The sequence below is a fragment of the Hordeum vulgare genome, chromosome 6H (genome assembly GCF_904849725.1).
Source record: "Hordeum vulgare subsp. vulgare chromosome 6H, MorexV3_pseudomolecules_assembly, whole genome shotgun sequence".
Taxonomy (NCBI): Eukaryota; Viridiplantae; Streptophyta; class Magnoliopsida; order Poales; family Poaceae; genus Hordeum; species Hordeum vulgare.
The window spans coordinates 372883813-372897325 of record NC_058523.1 but is presented as its reverse complement, the minus strand read 5'-3'; the positions used below and the strand labels follow the sequence as shown (position 1 = coordinate 372897325).

At 43.1% G+C, this 13513-nt stretch overlaps 1 long non-coding RNA gene across 1 annotated transcript; it reads left to right on the top strand.

The window, feature by feature from the left end:
• The first annotated feature begins 1511 nt into the window (after positions 1-1511).
• Positions 1512-3638, top strand: LOC123404661. Its single transcript, XR_006611884.1, has 2 exons — positions 1512-1607; positions 3443-3638. It is a non-coding gene; the product is annotated as an uncharacterized LOC123404661 (long non-coding RNA).
• The last annotated feature ends 9875 nt before the right edge of the window (positions 3639-13513 follow it).

Sequence of the window (13513 nt, the reverse complement as noted above, 5' to 3'; positions counted from 1 at the left end):
ACTCATTGGAGTAAGGAGGTGGTCGGACATTCACCCTACCATCCATCGACTCATTGTTGCAGATATTATAGTACGTACAATCTTTTCTACATGTGTTATCTTACTTTACTATCGATAATGCAGTGCATATGTATGTTCATTTGCTCTATGCTTTACAGGATAGATGGGACCTGGAGGATACACCAGACACAGAAGAAAAGGTACTCAAAATCGCGAAAGAGCGATACAGAGGTTGGCGATCAACTCTAAGCTCCACTTACAAGGCATACAGAACCGATACAGCTAGATTGGCTAATCTACCGGAAGATTTACAACCAGAAGAGTGGGAATGGATGATTCAGTACTTTGGCAAAGATTCAAAATTCCAGGTCATCTCTAAGACCACGGTTTGTCTACTATGTGTTGACATGAAATGCCTTGTTTGATTGGTTATATTTGGTTTTTAATGAATTGATAGGAACGCAGCCAAAAGAACACCGATAACCGTAAGAAACAGAAGACAAAACACAGAATTGGATCAAAATCTTAGTCGCAAGTTAGTTTTTAGAAGGTATGAGTCTAACTAATTATTTATGTCTCGCTGCTAAACATGGTTTCATGTTTCAATCTTCTCATTGTTATATCACTTGCAGAGAAACCCGGAAACTGGAGAAGAGCCAGATTGTATTACTTTGTGGGAACTCACCCACACGAAGAATGGAATATGGTCTAACACAGAGTCACAGGATGTTTATGTGATTACACTGACTTTTGATATTCTATAGTTATTCAATGATGTGCATTCGACATGCTTCATCATCAGCTGGGGTTATTCATGAGTTGGATCGTGTTATTCTTGTTTCATCTTTTATAGTGTTAAAATAATACCATATTTATAATTGTTCTTTCCATTTTCAGGACAAAGCATGTGCAGAGGTTAAAAGCAAAGAGACTGAAACTCAAGGTCCACTTTTAGATGAGCAGAGACACAATATTTTCCACACCACATACAAAGGCACTCTGCAATGCAAGTCATCGCAGCCTCGTGGGTATGGATACATGGCCAAACCATCAACTGGTTCTGAAAGGATTCGTATCCAGATTGAAGAGCAAGCTCGTGCTACAGCAGCCTTCCAGCAGCGAAACTCTGAGCTCAGCCACCAGGTCAATGATTTACAAGATCAACTACAAGCTGAGCGTGCAAACACACAAGAGATTATTAACTTGGAGCGTGCTGAGAGAGAACAACTTGAGGGGAAGTTAAAAGAAGAGCGTGCTGAAAGAGAAAGATTGTTGGAAGCGTAGCGAACATCAAGATTGAAATTTGAAAAAAACATGATGGCAAGGTTTGCAGAATTCAGCAAACAGATGGGAACCCAACAGGTGATTACATGCATATGCTTCAAACCTCTTAAGATTTATGTTGGTTACTTGCATTGTTAAAAGTGCACTTCTATTTACAGGTGTTTACGAACAGGATTGACAAAGAAAATAGTAATCCAAACTTCCAAAAAACTCTTTTACACAGACCTAGTCCTAATAAGGCTGCAGGTGCAAGGCCAACTGTTATTTCTTCAAATGCGCTCATACATGCTTCAACAAGAAATTCTCGAATGTTTAAAGCAATTGTAAGTCACAACTTTGCTCTCTCTTCATTTTCACCTACAACGTTATCTATCTATTATATTATTAAGACAATAGAAAAGGAACGGTGAAGATTGCACAATGAAAGCCATAGATATTTTAACGATGGATATTAATTAGGATACCTACTTTAAAAATTACCTTTTAAAGCCCGCATGATGGTCCTGATATGTATGGTTGCATGCATATATTCTTTTGGACATGCACGTCTGTCGCGTTTGTTTGTACAATGAAAATTTGCAATCAGGTTTGTGTATAGGAGAAGGACACGTGTAAACTATAAACTAGGGATGCTAAATTTTTTTTAGGGGGAGAAGGGACGTTGCAGTTTTTTTAAAAGGGTTTGTTTTCCGAAGGGATTGACGTGCAGCTGGTTTCGATTGGAATTCCAATACTAGGAAAGAAAAGAATAACATAGCTGGCCATGTTAGCTGGGACAACAAGCCCAAAAATATTTGTGTGAAGACTATTAGCCCAGCTTTTTTCCCAAACTTTACTCTCAGCATCAATAATGGACTAGTCACCAAGGAGCATTTCAAAGCACACATGCAGCATATCAATCTTAAACTGTGGATTAAGGAGTGTAGCAATACCCATGAGGCCTTGGATATCTTATATGAATTTATTGACATAAAAAATCATGACATGTTACATTAATATATTAAAAGTGTGCATGCATGTACTCATGCAGGACATGTTACATAGTATTCCGAAAGCATAGTATATTGCTTATTATCTAGGGAAAGGTAACTCTAAGGTTTAGATTAAGTTAATTATCTCAGTCGATTGTATATTTGATTATAAAAATATATTTAATAATCTGTTACTTCGTCGATGGTGACATTGAGAATCAACATCGCTTCTGATTTACCCCTCAAAAAATATCCCGTCTCATCTGTAGAGCATGTAAACAAAAACAAAGATAGAACTATTTTATTATTTGAAAAATATGTGATTAATTAGATATTGCTGATTGCTAAGAAAAAGAATTAGATGATGTTGACATCACCCATTATGTGAGAAACACGAATTCTGCACGTACGCGTTTCATGGATGGCTGTCCGTAACATGACATCAACCTTGCCAGTTAAGTTTTTTCCGCAAGTGTTAAGAAAAGTTCTGTACAGCCGGTCGTAAACCGATTGATTAGGTGCCTTGTATCTTCTTTTGGAAAGCTGCCGCGTATCCTAGACCAACATGTATAGGAATTTTTCTCTATAAATATGGTTAAACCTTGCACGTGTCAGATTCTTAAAATCGTAAACATTATTGACCATAAAAAGGAAAAGATCTGATTGCTCACATTACGTGTTTTCTTTCCTTGTTTTTTCTGTTTCCTAATTATATTTCTGAAATATTTTCCTTGTGAAGATCGGATGTTTTAAAATCAATGTAAGTGTGACTTCAGGAATCCTTTATTAGTTCAAGTATAGCGTATGTCTCCTGGACACCTTCCCTCAGTCTTACAATGCTCACGATGTGGACATGCACGTGAACAGGAATCATGCATACTTGTACTTTAAAACTAATCCTGATCGTTCTTTCAAGCTTTTTTTTTACTGTTACATCTTAGCCGTTCATTTTCTATCGTTTTAAGTATATAATAGATAGAAGATTTCACAGATCTTTGGAAAGTAAATATTAGCAGTCACATACTGAGTCTAAGAAACTATCTCATCGAAATGATGTGTCCTTTCTTATTAGGACTAGGTCTCTGTAAAAGAGTTTTTTCGATTATTGCAGTACCATCGATATGATTTTTGAGGTATGTTATACTAGGCTCATTAACTGGATGTTTTTTTTGATTTCTTGATTGCAGGATCCAAATAACTAGCTGGACTGGACTCGAGATGACGGAGGATCCAAAAAACTACCTGGACTAGACTCGAGACCACGCACAATTTAGTCTATGACTGGGCCAGTTTCATTTGATGGTTTGCTATGAGAATTATGAGTTTTATGAATCTATTATATGTACGGTTTTGAATAGTGTAATTGAATGCCATATTTTTTTATGGTTGCAATAGGCTATTACCACGACCCCCTTTTGGTTGCCACATGTTTGCACAACGAAAATTATAGTGTTGCAATAGAGCACTTTATATTGTGGCAATAGCTTTGGCACCACAATTTTTCCCCATGATGCAATAACTGTGTGGCGCGACAAAAGCAAGTTTTGTTGAAATAGAGTATCACCACGGAAAGTTTACATTGTCGCGGTAGCTTCTCGCTACAGACATGTTGTCGTTGCGATAACTATTTGGTGCCACCAAACTAAGTTTTGTTGAAATACAGTATCACCACGAAATGTGTAAGTTGGCGCAATAGTTTCTCGCTGCAAACATTTCATCCGTTGCGATACCTTTTTATCACCACCAACATGATTTTGTAGAAATTTCCTGTTACGACGAATGGAATATTTGTTGGGATACGTTAGTGCCACAAGTGTAGTGGTTCGTGGCAAAATTCCTAATGCCACGAAAATAAGGATTGTTGCCATAGTTTGTTGCCACAATTTACTATTGCCACGAAAGAGTATGCGCCACTAAATGATCGTCGTTGTTATAGGTTCTTGCCACAAATGTCTATCGCCACGAACTACCAGGCGCGACGATTTGTGGCATGTTGCATTAAAGCTATCTCCACAAATCAAATTGTGGCATCAGGTAAGTATTGCGACGGGGGAACATGTGGCAACTTCCCGCAATGGATGTTGCAATAGATCACTTTATTGCCACGATTGATTTTTTGTGGCAATAACCTATTACCATGCGTCCAGTCGCAACGGCTACAAACGAATGTCGTTTTGTGGCAATAGGTACTTATCGCCACAAATCGTCATGTACTGCGACGAACGATTTCGTTGCAATAGACCGAAATCCTTGTAGTGTGTTCAAGGAAGGATTCCGCGCTGCTCACATTCCTCCTGGAATGATGACCATCAAGAAGCGGGAATTCGAGCCTTAAGGCAAGGTAGTGGAACCGTCAAGGAGTATATGCAAAAGTTTAACCTCCTGTCAAGATATGCACGAGAAGACATCAACACTGAGGCCGCAAAAGTGGAACGCTTTATGGAAGGACTGCAGCAGTCATTTCAGTACCAACTGGTTGTTTATGAATGCCGGACCTTCTGCGATCTGGTTAATAAGGCCCTCATGTTGGAGGATAAGCGTCGTGCAATGGACAACACCCGTAAGCGTAAGCTGATGGGTAGTGGAGGACCCAATAATCTGAAGCCACGCCCATGGGAGTCAGCCCCAGCAAGACCTAGTTATCAGCAGTAGCAGTATAAGACCCCAATAATTCGCCATAACTACCAGCCTCAGCAGCAAGTTAATACCAAGCCAACACTCAACCCACCAAGCAACAGTGGAATCGAGACCAACCCTCGTCACGTGTTTTCGACGTGGACAGACCGGGCACTATTCCAGGCAGTGTCCCAACACGAAGCCCGATGCACCGCGCCCCAATGCGCCCAATCAAGGTCAAGGAGCACCGGGAAGGAACCAAGCACCTCGCAATCAGTAGTATCACAACAGGGGACGTATTAATCACATCTCCGCAAAAGAGGCACAGGAAGACCCATACTGCATTTTGGGTACGTTCCTTGTTAACTCCACCCCAGCAACAATATTGTTTGATTGTGGTGCTTCGCATTCTTTTGTTACTCGGAAGTTTGCGAAAAATGTGGTTTGAAGCCTACCCTGCTTAACGGTTCTTTCTACCTCTTGAGCTTGCGTTGTTTTTTTCCCTTGAAGAGGAAAGGGTGATGCAGCACAGTAGCAGTAAGTATTTCCCTTAGTTTTGAGAACCAAGGTATCAATCCATTAGGAGAATCAAGCCAAGTGTCCAGAGTACCTGTGCAAACACAAACAAGCTTGCACCCAACGCTATAAAGGGGTTGTCAATCCCTTCAAGATTGATTGCCAAGTGAGATCTGAAGACGGAAAGTGCAACGAAGTAAAAGCGTAAGGCCCAAAATATGGTGTGAAGTAGACCCGGGGGCCATACTGTTCACTAGAGGTTTCTCTCAAAATAGCAAATATTACGGTGGGTGAACAAATTACTGTCGAGCAATTGATAGAACCACGCAAAGTCATGACCATATCTAAGGCAATGATCATACATATAGGCATCACGTCCGAGACAAGTAGACCGATACTGTCTGCATCTACTACTATTACTGCACACATCGACCGCTATCGAGCATGCATCTAGTGTATTGCGTTCATGACAAACAGAGCAACGACTTAAGCAAGATGACATGACGTAGAGGGATAAACTCAAACCAATGATGTAAACCCCATCTTTTTACCCTTGATATGTGATATGTGATATCCTAAACTAGTGGGTGTGCATCCAACTTGCTTGCTCACGAAAACCTAGGGCAATTTTGAGGAAGCCCATCATTGCAATATACAAGCCAAGTTATATAATGAAGATTCCCACTAGCATATGGTGGTGACAAAACGAGAGGCTCTCAATCATGAAGAACATGGTGCTATTATGAAGCACAAGTGTGGAAAGAGATAGTAGCATTGTTGTAATGCCCCAAGAGTGTAACTTGCCAGATTTCGAACCTTCTGTATGTGGGTCCATCTTGTCATTGCCATGAGAGTATATTCCATCTGGTAATTCATGTGCTTACCTTGTCATGTTTCCTTTGCATGCATGCGTCCTTGTCATTCCATGTCTTTTGTGTTAGTTGCCTTGGAATCCATGTTGTGGTGTGATATGTGATGGCATGTGTTGATTGATGGTTCTATGTGAAGTGATGTGAGTAGTGCATATGTAAGTCGGAAGCATCTATGTTGGTTTGCACTAGGGTTCCAAAACTTCACCTCTCTATTTATCTCAAGCCCAAGATTCACTTGCTCCTTCCCTGTTTCAAAAATGCCCATGCTTTAGTATGATTTGTGGTGGATGTGACGCTATGTATTTGTTGTTTTCAATCTATGTTTTAGTGGTGCAAATATTCACAAAACAGACCAACTAAATTCTGTATTGTAAATATTTATATGCTCAAAATATTCCTTTTCCATTTTATTCAAATAGGTCATAATTCCTTATGACCAGGGGCATTTTTGTTTTAATTTTAGCTTCAATAGATTAGCCCATGCATTTGTTTTGCCTCTGAGTGATTTGTAATTAGAAAACCCTCTCTTTTCTCTATCTGGCGCCACCTAGTGGGCTTCATCCCACAAGCTGGCCCAACTCCCTTCCTCTCGCGCGGCAGCCCACCTTCTTTCTTTCCCTGTAGACGGCGTCCTCCTCTTCGTCCTCCTTCATTAGTTCGTCACAGAGAGAGAGAGAGACAACGCGCCAACAAGCGACGCCGTCTCACAGACGTCGAGGCCGCGCGTCCCTCGCCTCCTCCTCCTATAAAGAGCCTTGTCGTCCGTGCAGAGCCTAGGGTTCCTCCCTAGCGTCGCCACCTCTTTCCCCATCTCGTCCTCCCTCTCCCTCATCGGCAGCAGGTAGATAATCGAGCTCCCCGCCATGGCCGCGACCAGAGGAGGTCCTCGCCGTCGCTGCCATGGCTCTGCGTCCTCTCCAACCCCTCGGCGAGCACGCGGGACCTCCAGGGAACCCATTCCCGCAGCTAGGAGGAGCGGATCTGCACTGCTTCCCCTTCATCGACGGTGGCCTGCTTCCTATCCATCGATCCCCTCTGCCGCGTCTTCTTCCTCTACCTCCTCTCCGGCAGGCACGACGTCCTCGTCCAGTGGGTGAGCAAGCTTCTTCCTACCCCTTCCCTGCCGGTAGATCTAGCGCATGGGGCCGTGTCTTCGCCGCCGTGCGCCTCTTTGTCACCGGTGCTGCCGCACGTAGTGGAGCCGTAGCTATAGTCCTTCCCGTGGCGTGATTAGTATAGAAATGGAACCGTGGGAGTCCCTACTCCCTTCCATCGACGAGACGTAGTGCAATTTGATGTGTAATGCCGGCGAGGTGCTTCCCCTTTTATGGCCACCGTCGGGTAGAGGAAATACCACAGGGGTTGCTCAATAGGGCAACCTCCTCTACTCTGTTAAGATCCGAGCGCGTAGCATAGTGGCAAGTGGGTTTTGGTGCTGTAGGCGGTTGTGCGTTCGAGTCCCACAGCGTGCACCCCTTTTCTATTTCTTTTTCAGCCCAATAGCTTCAGCAGAGAGCATACCCTGCTCTCTTCTCTGTTCCTGTCGAACCAGAGCACATCAGCCGGGTGGTGTTAGTTGCAGGGGTGATCCAGGGGCACCTGGGTTCGAATCCCCCCATTCCTTTTATTTTTTTGCCATTCCTTTTATTGTTTTGCAATAGTTTGCTATGTTATTTGTTGTGGTAAGCTAGGACAGCATGTGTGCTATTTGTTTGCCTCTCACCAGTAGGTTTCTCTATGTTTAGTTAGTGTTTGATGTGTGTGTAGGTGGTGTTATGCATGTGTAGGCTTTGTGTCCATGTGTAATGTGTGAGCTAGCTCATGTATGTGAGTGTGTAGGTAAGTGTGTGATACAATAAGTGATGTATGTGTAGATGCATATCAACATGTATATGTGGTGTGTTATCCATGTGTATGAGAGATGAACTTTAGCACTAGCTAGTGCAATTATGTGGTGTGAGTATGTGTGTGGGTTCCCCCCCCCCCCACATACATTGTGTGTAGTGTATGTGATCTTGTGTGTGTGTGCATGTGTGTGTGTGCCACACATGCCCAAGGCATGGTGTGCCTTGATAAGCACATGGGCAAGCTTGTATGTGTAGGTGTAGGAATGCATGATCTGAATGTAAGCTAGTGTGTGTGTGGTAACTAGCATGTGTAGGTGCTTATTATGTGTGTGCTTGTTGTATGTGAGTGTGTGGTGGTGTGCTAAGGCACATGAACATGAGGTCTACCCCTCGTGTTCACCATTGGTGTTGTGGGCATGTCCAAGTGCATGTGTAGGTGATGATCTAGTGAGAAGCATGTGATAAAGCACTATTTACCCCAATGTGATTCCATGTGGATTTTCTTCTTAGCTTTGTGCCCTTTTGTTCTATGCAAGTACCTAGGTATTATATATGTTTTTGGGGTAGAATCATCCCAGGAATCCAATGGTGGAATGAGATTTCACTTTGGAACAATTTGTGGGAATGACATATTTCTGTTTTGCTCAAAGTTTAGAGCTTGGTTCCATGTGGTGTGATGAGCTCAAGAGGTTGATTCCTTGTCGAGGCAGTAGAGGGTGAATCCCTCTATAGCATGTTAGTGTTGTTTCAAGCTTAGGTGTTCATATGTGCAAGATGTGCTTAGTCAAAGTAGGCATGTGGCTGAAAATTCCAGTTTAGTGAAAATCTGTGATTTTCACAAAGTCTGAGAAACTGCTGTTGTTTTCTTCCCTTGTATTTCTGCTTGCAAAAGTTCATGTGTTGGGAATCAGCCCCTGCAATCAACTGACAAGTTGTAGCCTTTGTGTTTGTCTATCTCTCAGTCAATTTTCATTCCATTTGGATTCCTGTAGATATTGTTTTGGTGCAGTCAAAATGCTTGAGAGCATAAACAGCTAGTGAGAATCTCAAATTTTCACTAAGTCCCTGAAAACTGATATTTTTGTCCAAGTTAGCAGCTGTAGAACTTTGTGTGTGAAACTCCTTTGTATTATCTTTTTGCTCATGATTGTAGAGCTTTTGAATAACTTTTGCCACATATCTTATTTGGCACATTTGTGTGGTTGTAGGTGCTTTGCATGTAGCTCTCAAACTGCTATGATGCTGTTTAGGACAGAATGTATAGTTTTGATGTTTTGATTCTTGTGAGTGCATAGTTGATGGTATGGTGATATTACTTGCACCACCCCATCCATACTTGTTTGTTTTGTGATATGGCAACCTGGGAATACCAGAAGTATGCCATTGGAGTGTGTTGTGATGGATTTGATCCGTAGGACTCCATTTCTTGTTTCGTTGTTTTCGGTTGATCCGTAGCTCCGTTCGTAACGTGCCTATATGTGTTTTTGCATCATTTTCGCATGACGCATATGTTCATGTCATCCTCATGCATGTCAAGATAGATTAGAGTGCAGTTCTGTCCAGAAGTTTATATTTTCTTCTCATGCACGTGCAAGTGACTAGAATAGGGATGCATGTTCATTTCATCTGATGCATCATGTGCTTGTTGCATCTAGTTGTGTTGTTGTTCATTGGATGCTATTTTTATGTTGGGTAGCACCGAGATCGGAGAACGAGTACGTGGATCCGGGAGAGTGCGTGTAGGACGAACAAGAGCAGTTCCAAGCTGAGGGCATCACATGCAAGATGATATGACCTTGATTCCATCTCTAGACTTGTTATGCTAGATTCACGTTTCCTTCGTCATATGCTCGCTGCCTACCACTGAAATAATTGCCTCCTGATATTGCCATGAAACCCAAACACTTTTCCCCTCCTAGCAAGTATTGAATGGCTAAGTAGGCTTTGCTCAGCTTATAATGTTAGCATTGCTAGTTGCAGGTGCCTTGTCTCATGTGATAACATGAGTTTGATATCATTATATTAAATCTGTTATTTAATTAATGCACCTATATACTTGGTAAATAACCGAAGGCCTAGCCTTTTGCCGAGTGTTTTGTTCCGTTATTGCCGCCATAGTTTCCAGCTACTGGTGTTTGATTCCATAACTGATCGCTCCTAACACGTTCGGGGTTGTTATGGGGACCCCCTTGATAAATTGTGTAGTGTTAAGACTTGTCCGACAGGACCCAACATTGGTGTTAATTTGCTAATCACTTAATAATAATCTGCATAGGGAATAGCTACCCCGAGGAATTAATCAACAACCCGGGCTAGTGCTCCTCATGAGTGTTGGTCCAAACTAGAGCACCGTGCGGGGCCATCTCGGGGCAACTCGGGAGATTTCTCTGGCCACTGTAGGCTTCGCTCATCCGGCATGTCCTGAGACTGAGATACGCGGCTCTTCTCACGGTCGTCGACACGTGGGAGATCCTGCTAGTCTTGTCTTACCTTAGTGATATATCTTGCATATAGGTATCCCGGTGAAGCTTTGGTTCTTCCCAGAGTTGAGGTTTTCCTCTAAGGAATCCGACGAGATCATGAGATACGTGATAGAGGATTACTTTGCGGCCCGTGACCGTTTGTGATGGACACTTTGGAGCACCCCTGCAGGGTTTAATCTTTTGGAAAGCCGTGCCCGCAGTTATGTGGCAACTTGGAATATTTGTTAACATCCAGTTATAGATAACTTGAACTTAATCTAATAAAATTGCCAACTGTGTGCGTAACCGTGACTGTCTCCTTCGAAGACCTATCTTCGATCGGGAACACGGTGGGGTTATGATTGACGTAAGTAGGTGTTCAGGATGACTTAGTGATCAGCTAGTCTTCGCCCGCTAGTATAGACCACCATCAATAACTTGTTCTACGTAAGTTAGCCACCATATATGCTTAGGATGTTGCAACCTAAACACTGAACATTCCTTACCTTATAACTTGACTAGTTCTGGCACCGAGGTCATAGATTGCTGAGTCCCCGTGGCTCACAGATTACTTCAACACACCAACAGGTACAGGTACGCCCGACACAGGTGATCCCGATGGCACGCAGCTGGTGTGGCAGTATGATGAGGAGAACGACCGCATGTACATGAACTATCCAGAAGACTGAGGAGTGGTCGTGATCGTGCGCTAGCATGCAGGTTAGCATAGCCTTTTTCTCATGTTATGTAGTCCGTAGCAGAACTACCTTGTCTGAATAAATGTGTGATGTAACTCTGATATTTTCTATGAGATGACAGATGATTCCCTATTTGTCATTCTATTATTATGTATGTGCTATGTTACCGTGCTTGCGAAACGCTTAGATGTGCTTCTTTCCAATTTGGGGCCTCGTTCCGTAAATAGGAAAGGACCGCATCTTAGTCGTTACAAGTTGGTAATCCGAGCCTTATGACCATAGGAGCCTTTGTGTGATCGTACTTGGCCGAGTCGAGTCTAGTAAAATGTTTTGAGTCTTAGTTATATCGGAAAGTATGGTTCTTTTTTCTCCTCTTCCATGCTGTGGTGAGGTTCCCGACTTAGGAAATCTTTATCCTACTCCTCTTCTCGCTCAAAAAAAAAATTAGGATCACGCGGGTATTTTTTAAATCTATATGATATCGATGTGACGGAGTTCCGTCTTGGTGCCTCCTGTCTGCCTTGATTTCTTCCGGGGAGTTGAGCTCGAGGGGATTCTTGTGCACATCGCCATTATTCAGATTTCTGAGTATCTCAGAACGAAGGATGTTCGTAATTGCTTCAATACTAGTAGTGGCGAGATGACCCCGATGTCCCCAGTACTGGTGCAGATTGTTCGGGAGTACTGCCATACTTTGTATCATTGTGATCACGAGGGTCTACTGTAGATGAAGGTCCGAGATTCTGGTTATGTGTTGACGGATGTGATACAGTGGACGGGTTAGTATAGGAGTTGTCTCAATATTACTCCTTGTATCCGTGTACCAGATTGCATGACCAGATATTTCGGGAATTCATAGGTGGGGTATCAAGAAGTGACTTATAGGACAATCTTCCTACAGATGCATGATGTGAGGTTGGGATGCGATATTCAGTGGGTATGTTTATTCACAGTCGTCTTACAGCGGTTCTCGTTGTGTCTTAAAGAGTCCTTGTAGCTCGCTACGACTCGGGGATACTTCGTAAGTCGTGTGCACTACCTTGCATAGGATGGCTACTGTCAATTCGAGCCCGTGCGATCTTATCCACGAAGATATCGGATGAAATCTTGATCATACGTTTGTTCTGAGCAGTTTTAGCTCATACTTGTTTGCAAGTGGTCTTAATCAGAATTTTGTCGACAGTCACATTGAGGAAGCATTCATACTATTTTGTTCGAGTGCAATTGCTAATATTCCTGTTCAGATATTCCTGCCTTTTTGATTCAGCTATACCGTCAATATATTCTCTGGGGTAATGTGTTGTCCATATTCAGGATGGCTCCACCAACTCGTTAGAATCCAGGTCGTGAGGATCTGCCACTACCACCTCCTCCTCCGGAGATTCCTCCTCCGCCGCCGCCTCCTCCTGCAGAGGCTTGGCAAGTGGTGATGGCTGCTACAAATGCAAACACTCAGATGCTGATACAGTTGTTGCAAGAGAGAACTAATCAGCAGCAAGGCAATTTCCAGCATGGTGGCAATCAGTTCGCTAATCTGTGTCAGTTCCTGTCAAATCAGCCGAAGACTTTCACTTCCTGTGACCAGCCGTTTGATGCTGAGGATTGGATCCACGACATGAACAAGCACTTTGAATGCAGCAATGTTCGCCCCGAGGATTTCGTCAAGTTTGCAACATTCGAGCTGAAGGGGCAAGCATCTGTCTGGTGGCAACAGTTGAAGGATTCGAGGGGTGCTAGAGTGATCACTTGGGATGAGTTCTCCCGTGACTTCAGATCCCACTACATTCCATCCATCTTTGTGGTGGAAATGCGTGAGAAGTTCAGGCACTTGAAGCAAGGTGGTAACTCCGTGTACAAGTACAACGTCGAGTTCCACGAGCTAGCCCGATACGCCATGTAGGATATCCCTGATCAGAAGAGCAAGATTTATCAGTTCAGAGGTGACTTGAAAGAAGATTTGCAGTTAGCTCTCACTTTGCACGATCCTGAGGAGTTCGATAAGTTCTACAACTTAGCACTCAGGGCTGAGGCAACTTTGCTCAGGGTGGAGAATTCTAAGAAGCGCTTCAGAGATTCCATCTCATCTTCCTCAACTCAGGTGGTTCAGAAGCAACAGAAGTTTTGGGTGTCTCCTCCTCCTCCTCGGCACACGTAGCAGTTCAAGCATTTAGGTGGCCGTGGTTCTTCCCACCCACCCAACCCAGCTTTTCAGCAAAGATTCTAGCAGCAGAATCAAGGGCCTCCTCA